The following is a 16,373-nucleotide window of genomic DNA, read 5'->3' on the forward strand; positions in this document are numbered from 1 at the left end:
CAACTTCCAATTCACAATGATTTAACCCTTGTGCTATCTTAGAGGACCCCACCCTTGCATTGACGTGTTATTCCTACCATGACAAAGGTGGATAAAGGTGGAAAGATTTCATGTAATCCATGGACACCAGTGAAGATCACAAATCATTGAAGAAAACACAACTGTCAACACACTGTCTAGTGGGTCTAGATGACCCAACTCCCAATGTTGAAGTGCCTAGGATAGCACAAGGGTTAAAAGAGGAAATACTCAGAAATGAAATTTTAATTTTATAGATGTCCTCCAATATGAGAAAGATGCTACCATTTTCATTGGAGTGGGTATTTAAAAAAAAGCCCCAAATCTAATTCCACCAAACTCAAATGTCTGAAATGTGAGTCTTTTGGAATGAGAAATAAATAGTTTCTGTTGCAGTAATGCTCAAATGACGTTTTATGAGTTGTAAGGAGTCCATAAAGCTTACAAAAAGCAACCTTCAGCTTTTGGGGAGGTCAAACTACACGTTTGCAAGCAGACACGAAGCAAGTGTCAGAAAATGTTAGCTCTCGTGTCTTGGTCTGCAGGCGCGCGAGGGGTCCTGCTGCTGCAGCTCCGCGGACACCTTCCCTCTGCCCTCATTAGATGTTTCAACCACTGCTTATGTCAGACAGGAAAAGATTGGCCCCATGAGGCCCGGCAGCATTGATCCAGCATCCTTTCTGTGGAAAGTTGTTGAGAGGAAGGGTGTGTGTGATTTCAGTGGCAGCTGGCGTGACTGTCCGTAGCTGCTTGCCAATTACAACCCAAATCTACACTAGGAGGTTGTTGTGTCACCGGATCCCTGAAAAAATCTGCTGATTGTTTTGGAAAATTGGTCAGACGAGGGCTCCCCCTCCACATTATCTCCATCTGGTGGCTTGAGCTACCCGAGAGGGGGCAAAAAAGAAAAGAGGAGGCAGAAATAAATAAATAAATAAATTAGGAGAAAACTGTTGAACCGTTCCGTGAAAGAGAACCATTTTCGCTCCACAGTGGCGGGTATTTTCAGCGAGCAGTGATCCTTGGCCTAATGAGCTCAGCTACTCCACCCCCCACCCCCACCCCCCATCCCGCCGGTTCACCTCTCTGCTGGGAGAGGAGGGGGCCCAAACGGGTTGATTATGAATTGAGTTAATGAGCCTGCATGGAGGTGGGGGTGGATGGGGGTGAAAGTGGCCTGAGAATTCACTTTCTGCCCCCCATTTCTCTCTATTCTCTTTTCAGCTCCAGCGATGAAAAAAAAAAAAAAAAGCTTCCAGCAGGTGTTTTTAAAGGACGCTGATTTTCTCTGATAGTTTGCAGGAAGTGTCAAAACTTTCCGATGTGACTCCTAAGTGACAAGCCTGACAGCTCTCTTCCAGAAAAACTTTGAAAGATTGAATTGTTTTCTTTTTTCTTGTCTGCTTTTGGGCGACAAGGACTCTTCAGATCTCTGATACTCCTCCAGTGATCAATCCATCCTATCTAGAGTGCAGAGGTGAGTCTTTGGGCACGCTGAACTCTGTGGCCGAGCCAATGGCGCCTATCAGACAAAAGCTGGACGACGCTGAAAGCGGGGAAAAGAGGAGGCGAGGTGTGTTTTCCAGCCTCAGCAGGGCTTGCTTGGACCCATTTTAGCTCCAATCCTGCAGATCGGCGTCCCCACAGCGAGGAGTTGCATGACTTTCTTGTTTGTATTTATTGATTCTGTTTTTAATCTCATAAAGGAGACTTTGTGGCTGAGGAGTGGAGCCAGATCACTTATCTGTACAATTTATCAAGCATCCTCAAGGGCAGTTTTTACTAACGGAGCACACGAGGAAGACAAAAGGTCAGAGCCACAGACAAAAACCCTCTTTCTGTCCTCTTAAAGCAGGCTGAAGTTTTCCATCTGAGGTAATAGCAGACTGCTGATCTTCAGCTCCGTATCAAAAGAAAGCCGTTTCCCACACTGAGCACCGTCTCTTTCCCACAGACGGCCTGGATGTGCTTGATATTAGTCGAGTTCCCCGTCAGCACTCTCTGATAACTCTCCATTCATTCTCCTTCATCCTCAAACAGCAAAAACCGAGGCAAAAAGCACTAAGAGAGCTTTTTCTGTCTCTTTTCTGCTGACTTCCACAAACAAAGTATGCTAATAGAAGATCTTGGTTACAGTGCATTTTATTTGCCTTATTTGCAGAGTCACGGCAATTTCAGATTCCCCCGCATTACATAAACAGGCGCATTGTCTAAGTGTGCTGATCGGGATGTTTGAAGTTTGAATGTACCTCAGCAGCAGCACTGTGGCTTATTGTTCTGGGAGACAGGCAGACAGGAAGGACAGGACAGAAGCGGCCTGCTGACATTTCTCTGGCGACACAGCGTGACCTTTCGGCTCAGAGTCCGGGACTGAAGGGACGCGAGCCGCAGGCCAACTCCGATGGTAGATAGGAGCCCCCGAGTGAGTTTTTATTGATGTTTATTGTTTTTATTATGTTGAGAGCATACACTCAACCTTTTTCCTTTTTCAAGGCATGGGAATACTGAAACCGCTGGAGGTCAAGCAGACTGTAAAATAACCATTGACTAATGAGATTACAAGTTAATGAAAAGTCTCAAAGTTTTCCCATAAGCAATTTACCAATCATGGTATTTTTATGGGTCCTCTCCGTTTGTTAATCCTCTTGGAATCCTTGTGTGTAGATTGTCAAGAAAAATGTTGTTTTTACTTCCTTTTATAACACATTTTCATCCTTTATCTGCTTCTTGTTTACATTCCAGATAAAAAGGCATGATTTTAAACAAGAATGTTGAGTCCCTCCTCTTCGAGGTCACCTCCGTCAGACGCGGACACTCGACGAGGGCTGTTGAGATGGGTCGACAATCTGGCGGTCCCAGGGACCATGGACCCAAATGGGGAGACGGCTTTAATGCTGCACAAAACTCACAATGGGGTTGTATAGCCCCAAAGCAACTCAGAGACCTGTGTATTGACGAAATGTGGTTGATGCTGAGAAGAATATGAAGAAAACAAAACACTGTGCTTGCTGCACTACTCATAGAAGAAGAGTAACATGCACAAGAAGGGCGAGGAGAAGAAATTGTTGGGCAAGGCTGTGGTTACAGCACAGAGTGGTACAAAATGGCCTGGTTTTTTTTTTACCCTTGGGCTATTGGGCGCTTGGGGGCACTGGATATGTATGGCCATGTCTGGCGACATTTACGCATCGTCCAGTCAGAGCTGCTGCCGGCCGGCAATCCAGTTGCCCCTGCCCAGCTGTCGCCCGTTTTCGCAACCCTTGTGCTATCCTAGGCACTTTAACATTGGTAGTTGGGTCATCTAGACCCACTAGACAGTGCGCTGGACCTTTTTTCTTCAATGATTTGTGATCTTCACTGTTGTCCATGGATTACATGAAATCTTTCCAACTTTATCCACCTTTGTCATGGTAGGGAAAACACGTAAATGCAAGGGTAGGGTCATCTAAGATAGCACAAGGGTTAATGGTGTCATCTCCACCTAAATGACTGCCACCTGATGGTCACCGTCTACATTCATCCAACGATTATCTTGAAGATTCTGCCGATGCCTCCCCTATTCCATTGTGTCAGTTGTATTTGTGACCGTAGCATTAGCTCTTCGTAAAGAATAAAAGGAGTAGAGTCTGTCATAGAGCCTTCTCCAAATCTTGGTGGCATTTTCACAAGATTTTCAAAACTACTCCCTTCTAATGTTAAAGAGTATGACAGAGTAAGACATCTAAACTCCACAACCTTTGAAAGGGACTTCTTCATAACTTAACCCTTTAACACTGGAGATGTGGCTGGCGATACCTACATGACACACGCTCTTTGGCATACCATAACTCCTCTGTTATTCATTTGTGGCAGGATGAGCTAATTGTGGCACAGGTGTAGTCACTCATCCTGGTGCTGCTGATGAGCACCGGCCAGCTATAAAAGAGGACTGAGCTGGCTCTCCCTCAGTTCCTGCTAAGACTGCCTCCTGTTCTGGGTTCCTGCTCCTCTGTCAGTGCAGACTCGAGACCACCTACCCCTTCCTGGCCACCTGTAAAAGTGACTTTGGTACACAAGTGGGAATTCACTTGTTTGTTTTTTTGGCTTGCTTGATTTGCACCATGTACACCTGCCTGGGAATGGGGTATTTTTTGTTGTGTACCAGCTCTATTTACAGGTGGGTTTTAATCCTGTTTTTAATTATTTATAATATTTTTTAAGTTGGAACCACGTCTCCACCTGGTTGAGTCCTCAAATTTCAATTAGTGTGCCTGAACCGCTCGTGTTGCCACACATCCAATTGACTTAATTCCAATAGATTCTGACACGGAGAAAAGTGGCTTTACATGTTGGCTAACTGTATATGAGATCTGTAGTGAATGAGTGTGATGTTATCCGTAGAAAATGTTTTCCTTCAGACTCCAACCAAATTAAGTCAATTCAGTTGCCATTTTTTTGTAATACCGACATCGCCATGTTGGAACCAGACGTAATCTCTAATAGGTCAAAGTCTTGCCAATTAGGGGTGGGCTTGTCAAAAGGCTACCCTTTACCTTTGTACCATGGCCTCACCGTGGTAGGTTGACCTCTAAACTGAAGATTGCAAGTCCGATTCCCACGTTGACCGCCCATTTGTCGAAGTGTCCTTGGGGTTCAAGGCACTGAACCCCACCTTGCCTCTAATGGAAGGTTGCCGTCAGTGTTCGGCCGCATCAGTGTGTCAATATGTGTATGAATGGTACTGTAAAGTGCTTTGGATCTTCGAGGAAGGTAGAAAAGTGCTATACAAGTATATGGAATTTACCACTGTCTGTAATCAGTGATCAGATTTAGTTAAAGTTTCTATGGCTAACACTCTCGCCAATCAGGGGTGAGCTTGTCAGAAAGCTAAACCCTTACAAATGGAAAGTGAGGCATCTAATTGGTCAGTTTATAACTTGAATAACTTGCACTACAGAAAAAAAATAACGAATAAACATGGGATTAAAAAAGGCAGCAGAGCAATAATCCATATTCTGACAAATAGATGGACTGAGTAACAGCTGTTTATTTCTATATAGAAGTCTATGGGGTTTGGCAATCCTGGAAGGGCTGGCCTCCCCTAACGTTCGAAACGTTAGGGAGGCTAGCCCTTCCAGGGGTCGCACAGTCCAGTTCTCATATGCAGTCAACAGTGTCGCCAAATCACCATAAGGTCTTGACTACCGGTATATCAGTTCCCACAACCCAAATACCAGTTCACGCATAATTGAGCAAATGTTACACTCTGCAAATTTGACAGGAAATTCCCAACAAAGATCAATTTACTTTGTTTAATATATTAACCGCTAAATGTCTCTCTGGAGTTACAGTTGGAGAGGAAAGGAAAGTACCCTGGTGCCAAAACCGACAAGTGAACTCAACGATGGCTTTAGGATTTTTTTCCCCGGATACCTCTGCTGTGGCACAAAATGAAAGCGGTAAGTCATGTACTTTAGACACTTCCTCTTTCTGACCATTGTCAACACAGTCAGGCTTCCACCCTTTCTCTCATTTATTACAGTTTCCACTGGTTTATTTAGATGGAGTACTTTTACACCAATCAGCCACTTTTATATCTGTCTTAGTTACCTTTGATTAAAAACCATTTGTCAACACAGTTGGATATTAGGCTGAACCTGTGCAAAGAATGTCTAAAAATAAACTCTTTTCAATGTGATGTTGTGCCAAGTTTCTAGAAAAAGGGGGTTTTGTGTGGCCTAATTGTATCCAGTCGATCCTGACAGCTGTGTGGAATGACGGGAGGACATAGCCCGGATCTGGCGGTTCGAACCCAGACGCTGCAAACGTCCCCACAGCTGTCAGCACCTTATTGTTCCACCAATTATTCATAATCACTCCTGGCAAAGAGAAAAACTCAGAAGCTGTTCAAATCCTAAAAGAAGGAGCATCAAATGCTCGACTTTAAAGTCCCATTCCGACTATCTTGTAAAAGTGTTCCCTTTGATATTTTGATTATGATTATGCCATTTTTGTGCCCCCCCCCCCAAAAAAATAAATACTTTTAAAAAGTAGTTCATTAGAAATTCACCTCTAAATTGTGGGCGTATTGTTGGCGCTGAGTAACCCTACCCACTACCCCTCCCCACTGCTAAGAGCTCTCTGTTGATGCGATTTGAATAAACAAATATTCATAAATGCAATTTAGAGCTTAATTATATTTAAAAAAGTTTTCCATGATCAGAACAATAAAAGAACATGTCAAAACCACTCAAAACACAAATTCTACCTAAATGTTTCTAATAAAATGTAAAAATTATGTATATATTTTGTCTTTTCTTTTGGTTGGTTGTTGGTTTTACATGAATATTATTTATGTTATCTGTATTTTAAAGCCAAAAAAGTTTAAGTTATTTCACGTCATGTTTTCAAAGACACGATGGTGTTCTGATGTATAATCACCTAAATCATCAAGTTCATGATGTGACAAACAGCTCTGCTGCAACTTCTGCTCTGGCCATTTTCAGACTCCGTGTCCGTCAGCCTGCTCGTTTCCAAACTGAAGGTTTAAACATTACAGGGTAGCGCAGCGTTGTTCCCATGTGACGGCCGACTTCATGATCATTTTTCATTCCTGAGCGGCTGGAAGGAGCTTTACAGCTGCAGCTCCATCACTTCATCATGTTTTATGGCTCCTGTGACCCCCGCTACTGAGGGGAGATGGCAGAACATGGCGGGCCAGGGGCCCTAAACGAATGCTTACAGGGCAGCCCGCCCACTCTGTTTACATGAGAGCCGCGTCTCAAGCTAATACACAAATCTCTTAACAGCCGCGGAAGATCGTATGGACAGCAAAAAAAAGGAAGGATGAAAGAACGGCAGTGAAACAGAGTCACATTGTGTTTTGTGGTTAAAGCAGCCCTGCAGTAACTCTGAGCTTAGAAATCTGGAGATAAATTAAATAAATATACCGTACTTGAAAAAAAAAAAAAAAGCTCACACTATTGACCGTACATGCTGCACAGAGCATCTCTGACATACCCATTAAAACCTGAACAGAGTAAATCAGGCCAGAACTTGGAAAGGTGTGCAAATGTGATGAAAATTTGAGTTGTGGTAACAAAGTAACGTGTCTGAAGAGTATATAAATATTTGAATTATTAGTTTTTTGTTTTAATGCACCAAATGAGTCTTAAATACTAATTCTGTCTTTTATTTCATAGCAACTATTCTGATTCTGTTTTGTTTGCAATATTAATTTAAAGGGCCGATATCACACATAACATTTTGAGTTTTTAGGTGTATTATAATGTTCATTCTGCACTTTAAAAAAAAGTGTTATTTTGATCCAGGAAGATCTTCCAGGAAGAGTCTGCACTGTCATCAAAGACCCCAGGCTAACACACACACACACACACACACACACTTTCCCTGCGGTGATTGGCAAAATGCTTTCCTTTTATATGTACAACATGCACATCCATCTTTGCAAAAGTTTAGGTGTTGTTTGTTTTTCATGCGCGAACATGACATGAAATGGGCGGTACCCACAAGGAGAGAAAGGAGAGAGATGGACTCATCTTATTTCAGAAAATGAAAATGAGCTGAAAAAATAACTAATTATTTAAAAATGTGTTCTTTTGTGCCAAAGGTAATTATTTCATCATTTTATACTGTATATGGATAACATTTGGGCTAAAGAAAAGCATGGTATAGGCCCTTTAATGCCCTTAATTAAAGGGCTTTAATGCCCAAAGCCTTCAGTTCCTGACAGATGTATCTTTGGTTCTATGTTGAGATTCACAGCTAAATTCTGCATCTTATCTTATCCTCTTATTCTCCAAACACAGGTGGGTGTTGTGATTGGAAAGATTTTATTACAGAAGATTGTGAAACTGAATGATACAGTATTTAAAGAAGGAATTTCTAATCAGTAATTATTATGTTTAACAGATACATTTACTGTCCGACCTGTAGTGAGGAAGCTATGAACTCACCATTAATACTGTTCGTTTATTATTAGTTTTTTTTTTTTAAATTTAGTTCCCAACTTCCTGTCCCTGAACGATCTGTTCAGGTTTGAATTGATGTTAAATTACATCAGACACACCTAGGTGTGTGACAAATGTTCTCCGCATTTGACCCATCCTTGGGGGAGCGGTGAACTGCAGACACAGCCGCACTCGGGAATCATTCGGTGGATTTAACCCCCCAATCCAACCCCTTAATGCTGTGTGTCAAGCAGGGGGGTTCCATTTTTAAAGTCTACCTATGACCTATGTCAATGACTCGACCTGGGTTTGCCACTGAGCCACTGATGTGCCATGTTTAGATGTCTGGCTGAAGTAAAAAGTGACTCCTTGACTAACAAATAGCGTTTTCCTGAAAAATGAACCATATTTAAGATTGTTAAATCAGTGGACGGTGACTAGTTAGACCAGAACTCAGAGATTCAAGTTTCTTCAATGTCATGTCTCTTCAGAGAGCTGGGGCAGCAGCTTCTCTCGCTGTCCTGCGCTGTCTCTCGCTGAGTCAGAGTGGAGCCGCATAGACAAAACAGCAGCTCAGAACCCCGTGTCACAAGAAATTGGGTTTGATAGAGTTTGGTGGCCACATTTTTGTCTTGTATCTCTAACAGAAAGGCATTATTGAAATACAAAAAAAGAAGGCTTTTTTTTTTCGAGGCAAAAAGGGCAGGTGCTGAAGCAGCCCTAGGGCCCTATAAGTGCTCGTGCCTGCTGTGGGACGTCACTGATTGGATTCTGATGTTTGTCCATCATTTCAACCAAAAGTTATTGGGCATGAAGTGATAATGCATATCCTCTGTGCTATTCATAAAACTTTCATTAGTATGCAGACACTGAAGGTGCATTTAAGAAACTCAAACATCAAAAATCAAACATCCTCATCCAATCAGTGATGTCCTATAGTATATACCTTTTCAAGATTTTTGGACAATTACTTTTGTTTTCTCAAATGCCTAATTATTATTTTGTTTCATTTTTTCGAATTTTGTTTTGATTTCTTTAACTGTCATTGTGATTTTCACAATGTTCTAAAGTTGATAGGTTGGTGTGATTTGGACTTCAGGGCCACCGTAAAACTGCTATTAAATTGGTCAAAAGTAACCTCCTTCTCTGAAAGAAAAACAAACTATATTTCTTTTTTCAAATGTCTTCTGGTCAGAATGAATTCTTTCATCAGCCTTTATAGAATTATGTTGGTAATTCCCCAAAGTACAGACACTTTGCTAATATCCGCCAATATCCAATATTGTGCACACAATGTCACAAAACAGTGGCACCCCGAACAAGTCAGTAGTATTTTATGATTTTGCGGCCGGCCTTCATTACTTTTACACGTCGCTGTGCCAGCAACAATATGAGAGGCCTCCAACGTACACAGCATTCACTTCCAGGAGGCACACTGCGGACCTTTCTGCAAATTTGGGTTTATTAAGAAGACAGACCTTCTTAATATTTGCGCAAGGCAAGACCAAAGTCGGCTGGTGGGCCGATGCCAGCGTCTCTCCAGGGCCGGGTGGAGTCACAAAGAAGAAAGAAGGAACTCGCTGGAAACAGCCAGCATTTCTGACTTGATATGTAAGTTGGAGAACTGCGAGTCCAGGGCTGATGTCATTTATCCTGGAAGGGCTCGCTTTGCTGTGACCCAATGAGTTTGTTTAAGTTCAGTTGACTCAAGTATGAGTGAATGTTGTTTTTGTGATTGCAAAGCTGTCACATCTAAGCTCATCCCTTTGAATCTTTGAAGATCACTCCCCTCTCCGCCGGAGATAGTCTTGCACCGACCCAAGTCTATTAACCAAGTTTTTTAGCTCCCACAGTTGGACCGAAGAGCTTTTTTATGATCTGTTTATGTTTCTCAAAGCGGCCGCCATTTTCCAGCCTCCTTTCACTGTAGCCCCGCCCCTATTTCAACCATGTCAGGAAACCCTTGGAGTCAGCAGCGTGGGAACGAGCGGCCTTGGCTGACGGCTTTATCGTCCTCCTGACTCCACACACAAACACGCATTCATGGGAGCACCCCCCCCTCTCGAGGTCGGACCCCACCGTGCTTCCTACACGTGTCCCACCTCACTGTCCACACCTGCAGCAATAACTTTGTCACGTCATAAACGGAAACTGTTGCTAAAACTGACACCATGTCCACGTCCACATATCTGAGAAACACCTTAGAGGAGTTTTTACCCCACAAGGCTCCTTCGGTTTTAAGCCCTCAGTGTCAGGGTCGACAGTCCGTCCTGCAGCCCATATTCAGGTATGACCACAGTGTTTGCGGTGTCTTTCTAATGGATCATGAAAAACGCTTTCATCTTGGAGGTGCCGCTCCTCTCGCAGACGATGGCCTGTGCCTGACATGAGTCGCTCTCAATCGGGATTGAGGGAAAACAGCAGTGACCACAGGCATGCGGGACGGGAACGCCGGTCCCAGCGCCGCCTGAGCTTTTCCATTCATTTGCTTTATGCCCCCAACCCCCCCCCCCGTTTGACTCTGTTCTCACAAAACTCAAGGGTGGCCGAGGGGTTAAAGAACCGTTTGCTTGCTGCCGCAAGAGACTTTCCATCATCGGAGGGTTCACTTCCCTAAATTAATACGCCTTTTTTTTCCGCCCAAACTTAAACTGCTGCTTTGAAAAAGCTGAATTTGGTGCAAACCTGAAATCAACACAAAATGTTCACTTCTGCAATTATGCAGTTTATGCCGCCACTCGAAACACATCCTTTTTTTGTTTTTTTTTACACCCTAACTTCCCCTTTACAAGCTGAAACAGTAGGGAGTTCAAACTCAGCCACCGCAGAGGAAATCTGGTTCCTATTTTGGGATGTAAAAGATTGAAAATGAAGAAGAAAAAGAACAGAGAGACAGAGGCAACAGGCTTCTCCCCGTACCCAACGAGACACTAACCGTTTCCATGTGTCTCTGTGTACTTGCCGGGCCCCCCCACCCTGCCTTCTCAGTTGTTCTCTTCAGCTACGTCCCACAGCTTCTTCCTCTCAGTAGACAGACTGTAAATAGTGTGCCTGTTAGTAGGAGGTAGTCAACAAGGTGCAATAACTCCAAGCAGCCAACCACAGCCCCAGTTCTCCCGCCCAGATGCCGCCGGCGTCCTCCGATTGGCCACGGCAGCCTCCCAGATGTTCCTCCTTTAATGAATTTTGTGGCCATTAAGTTAACAGTTGTTTATGGCATTGAAATACAGGAATGCAAGAGGAAGTGGAGGAAAGGGGAGGAGGCTGATGGATAAAGCAAATAAGGCACTTCTGAGGGGCTGGGGGAGGGGGTGAATGGTAGTAGTAGTAGTCGGGGTCTGGCAGACTTTAGGCAAACTGCGGTGGAGACTGTGGGCTGACGTTGTGGGGGGAAGGAGCCAGGGGCTTCGCACATAGTCTGTCATGTACAGATGCAAACAGACACTTACAAGCTGTCACACAATCGCTTTGTGGCTTATTAAAGGGAGATAAATGCATTTTCTAGTCTCTTTTTTTAAGGTGGCCTTGATGGAAACAGTTTGGAAACAAAAGAAAACCAAAATCTTGATTCACAGTGACTTTTTTGTGCAGTCAAGTATTACAAAAACAATCTTTCGTATTCCTTGTGCTACCCAAGGCACTTTAACATTGGGACTGGGGTCATCTGGACCCCACAAGACAGTGCGCTGAAGCTTTTTTCTTGGATTACATGAAATCCTCTTCTCCTTTATCCACCTTTGTCATGGTAGGGATAACACGTCAGTGTAAGGGTGGGGTCATCTGGACCCCATAAGATAGCACAATAAAGACCTTCATGTGTATCAACTAATCTCTCTTTTCAAAAGCCATTTCTGCTTTTTTTTTAAATGGTGTCATGATCTGTCCAGGATCTATTCAGGGTGTTCTTTTCTTTAAAATGTGTTGACTATCTTTTTGCTTTGACCCTAAATAATACTTGTCATCTTAAAATTCTCTTCTTTGGTGTAAACACTGTTATTTAGTTGATTACTTTGCTGTCTGCATACAACACTATGGAAATGTTGCAAAATTCCAAGTATTTAATGAGAAAAACACTGTAATCAAACATTTTCGTTATTTTTAGAAGAAAATGTGACATTGAGAGCTACGTAGAGTTATGCGCTATACAGTAAAGCTTAACTTATCTCTCTGCAATTGTACCTGACATCCCTAAAAGCTTAACCCCTTAAATCTCACTGAAATCACTATTTTATCTCTTTTATAAACGTTAGTGGTCTTTTAATTATGCTTATGCCTTCATAAGCCTAAATCAATAAAACTGTGCCATTTTCTAAGATATAGATTCTGCAGAGCAGCAGAAGTTTAATAAAAAATGCGTCTCTGAGTTTTCGGTGTGAACGCTGGCACAAAGCAACCCTACCCCTCTTCCTATCATCCTTAACTGAGAGCTGTCTGTTCACCCTCTCTCCTACTAGTTTATAACTTTTTCACGCCACCAACCTAACATTAGCGGTGCAACAAAAACGGTGACCAATATCAGAGCTGTCTAGCCGTGCAGTTTTGACCCAGATTCCAGCTCAGACAAGGAAAACAAAGACGTACGTGGATCTATCTCAATAGTCGAACCTCTCATCCAGGGACAACAGTGCTGTTTCCATCCTGGTCGTGGAACAGTGGACCAGCTCTACACCCTCTTTAGGGTGCTGGAGGGTTCGCAGTAGTTTGCTGTCCAGCCCATGACACCGCGTCCCCCGTGGTGTCTTGTGGAGGCTGCTCTGGGAGTATGGGGTCCAGGGGGCCTTACTGAGGGCTGTCCGGTGTCTGTATGACCGGAGCCAGCTTTGTTAACATAGCCAGCAGATAAACAGACCAGTGCCCGGAGCATGTTGGACTCCAACAGGACTGCCCTTTATCACCTGTTCTGTTCATCGTTTTTATGGACAGAATTTCTAGGTGCAGCCAGGGGTCAGAGGGGGTCTGGTTTGGGGACCACAGAATTTCTTCTCTGCTCTTTGCAGATGATGTTGTCCTGTTGGCTTCATCGAGCCAGGACCTCCAGCTTGCATTGGGGCGGCTGGGATGAGGGTCAGCACCGCTAAATTTGAGGCCATGGTTCTTGAACGGAGGAAGGTAGTTTGCCATCTCTGGGTGGGTAGAGTGTCCTTGTGGAGGAGTTTAAATACCTTGGGGTATTGGTCACGAGTGAGGGAAGACCAGAGCATGAGATTGATAGGCGGATCGAAGCAGCGTCCGTAGTTATGTGGTCACTGTCCCGGTCTGTTGTGGTGAAGAGAGAGCTGAGCCAGAAAGCAAAGCTTTCAATTTACCGGTCGATCTTTGTTCCAGTACTCACCTATGAGCTCTGGATCATGACCGAAAGAACGAGATCCCAGATAGAAGCAGCTGAAATGAACTTCCCCTGTAGGGTGGCTGGGCGCTCCATTAGAGATAGGGTGAGAAGCCCGGTCACCCGCGGAGAGCTCGGAGTAGAATCGCTTCTCCTATACATCGAGAGGAGCCAGTTGAGGTGGCTCGCTCATCTAGTCCGGATGCCTCCTGGACGCCTCCCTGAGGAGGCGTTCTGGGCATGTCCCACTGGGCAGAGGCACCAGGGCAGACCCAGGACATGCTGGAGAGACTACGTCCCTCGGCTGGCCTGGGAACACCTCTGGGTCCCCCCAGTGGAGCTGGGGGAGGTGGCCGGAGTGAGGGAAGCCTGGGCATCTTTGCTTAGACTGCTGCCCCCGCATACCAGTTAAGAGGAAGAAGGTGAATGGATGGACATGGATCTAGTCCTCAATAAGTGGATGCTTCAGAACGGAGCATCTACTTTGGCCTTCTTAATATTTCTAACAGTGCGTGTAGTTGGTATTCTAGTGACTTTCTCACTATGGTTGTTACTAGGGTTCATACCAGCCTAACCTAATCATTCAACCCTCCTCATTCTTTTTTTCTGCCCCCATGACTGAAAGTTGCAAGTCGCATACCTTGGTCTCCTTAGTTGCTTTTAAGACATCTTTAACAGATGTGGTTTGTGATAAATGCAGATGTTTTTAAACGTTTCATGAGTCTCTTTCTGTCTTTTTTATTGTAAACAGTAACTTAGTGCCTCCTTTAGACTTTTTTGGGATTTGGAAACAGAATAGCAGCCTTGCACCAATATGCAACATTTTACATAAGTAAAGTGCTTACATTATCACTGTAAATCAGCTTTTCTCCATGAATCCATTTGAATTGTGTTAATTGCGTAAACAGTACTTAAAAGAGTGTGTGTTACTCACCTGTCGTAGGTAATATTGCCATTTTTAAAGCCTTACATATGGGGTATTTAGCATTTATGTTTTTCTCTTGTTGTAGTTGGGGCTGATGTAGCATCCTAATGCACAGTCCCCAAAGAGGGTAAGCTTTAACTAAGCATCTCCACACCCCCTTTTAATATTATTTCAGCATACAGTAAAGCCACCATAATCCATGAATACATTTTTTTACTTTTCAAAGTTTTAAACCAGTTGAACTTCGACCAATGAGGGACTTTGATTGGTAACGATGAATGTATGGTGTCCTTTTTCATTCATGGAAGTGCCAACCATTTGAATATCGATCATGGAGGAGAAATAATATTGCGGTTTGCGCCCAGCTGGAATTCTACGACACCAAGTCTTTCGTGCATGGGAATACTGTAGAGCTGACAAAGAAAAAACCTGGAGCAAGATTCACGAGATTTGCACTGCTTTGACATTTCGCAAAAAGCCTCTTCCAACTGTGAGTACATGCGCTAGTATCAGGTTGCGACAGTCCAGTGCATTTCTTGACTGCGCATCACATATCCGGTGTGTACGAGGCATAAGAGATGAAGCAAAAGAAAAACTAATAATGTATTATGAATAAACATTGTTTTGGTTTTTAACAAAATTTCTCTTTTGTGCTTTAGTGATATTTTTATCTGTCATGAATAAAACTTAAGTAATAACACTATGATGGGAAATTTCCATATGACTGAACACAATCATCTAACTCATCATATCAAGTCTTTTGTACCGCTGTAAAAAGCCCCTAAACGAGAACTGCAGTAATTATCTGAGGCAGAAGGAGATTAATGGCTGCTGGAACACTAGAAAGAAAACAGAGGCTCTCTGGAAGCCCCTCAGTCTGCGTGTTTGTGTGCGTATGCTTTCATATTAGCCCTGGACCACTGCACACATGTAGCACATTACACATTCATTTCCCCCATGGTATTTGAACTTTCCCTCAGACTTCTGTTTCCACCTCACTTCCTATCCTTGTGTGTTTTTGTGTGTCCCACCAGACAAAACCATTTGTCTTCCTCAAATCAGGTGTCACTGCAGTAGCACCCAACGGTAAACAAATGGCGTTCCATCTCGACTTCAGCAGAAAGGGGAGATGAAACCCTGGTGTCTAGACGCGGGCTCCAGGGAGGGTGCGGCCTCCATGGCGTCACAATGAGTCTCAAGTGGAGGCGGTTGTGGCAGCAGAGGCTAAAACTGTGGCTATAGCTAACAGCACTAACTGAAACCTTCTGGTAGGACCATATAAAATGCTGCCCCTTATTAAGAGGGGAAAAATGAGGGTTGGGCTCCCCATGGGTTCACCCAGGGGGTTCAGTGGAGCGTGAGGTGGGGGTTTGGCTGTAAGGGTGGAGAGTAGGATATTTACTTCTACTGTTTGTATCTACTAATCTACTCTTTGACAGGAAGTCTTCCATCATTTATATAAATGATCTGCAGATGCATGCATTTCTGCTGCTTGGTATACAGATGAAATACACATATTAGATTACCGGTAGTTGCAGAATCTGAGTTTGGACAGGAAAAACCATTACTTCTAAACCAAAAACATTAATCAATGGAAAGAGGATTGAATAAAATTTAAAATATTTCAGCATAATTGCACAGCATTGTTGCCTTATATTATATATATCAAATCATATTATATTGAATCGGTTCAAATCAAATCAAATTAAAATGTCCAAACATAACTGATGCTAGTACTTTGGGAAACATTTAAAATTAAAGATATTCTAAACTGATTTGAGCTGAATTGTTAACTTTTGCAGTAAATACTTTTTAGTTTTAGTTTAGTTTTTATTTTTGTACAATGTGTCACAGCAACAAATCACCTCACAATACAAACGTGGAAAAAATGGACACCCCCAAAGCAGATGCTTATTATCAGGGGGCCAACATTTTAGCCTAGCATAAAAGAATAAAAATCAAAAGTATAATAATAAAAATGATAATATAACAATTTGATGGGAAAATTAGTGGAGAGTGTTAGTACATAAGTCATTAAACTCAAACAACATAAACTCAGATGCATATTCATATATGCGTCACAAACAGGGAAAAAAAATTGACAGCAATAAGTGCTTTCAGCCGCAGCAACATTATACACAGTTTCCTTTTAAAT

General features: G+C 43.1%; 1 long non-coding RNA gene across 1 annotated transcript; it reads left to right on the forward strand.

The window, feature by feature from the left end:
* Positions 1-1,359: 1,359 nt before the first annotated feature.
* On the forward strand, positions 1,360-5,695 carry LOC144988155 (uncharacterized). Its single transcript, XR_013651984.1, has 2 exons — positions 1,360-4,174; positions 5,349-5,695. It is a non-coding gene; the product is annotated as an uncharacterized LOC144988155 (long non-coding RNA).
* Positions 5,696-16,373: the final 10,678 nt, after the last annotated feature.

The sequence above is a fragment of the Oryzias latipes genome, chromosome 20 (genome assembly GCF_053564925.1).
Source record: "Oryzias latipes strain Hd-rR chromosome 20, Olatipes_Hd-rR_3.1".
Classification (NCBI taxonomy): Eukaryota; Metazoa; Chordata; class Actinopteri; order Beloniformes; family Adrianichthyidae; genus Oryzias; species Oryzias latipes.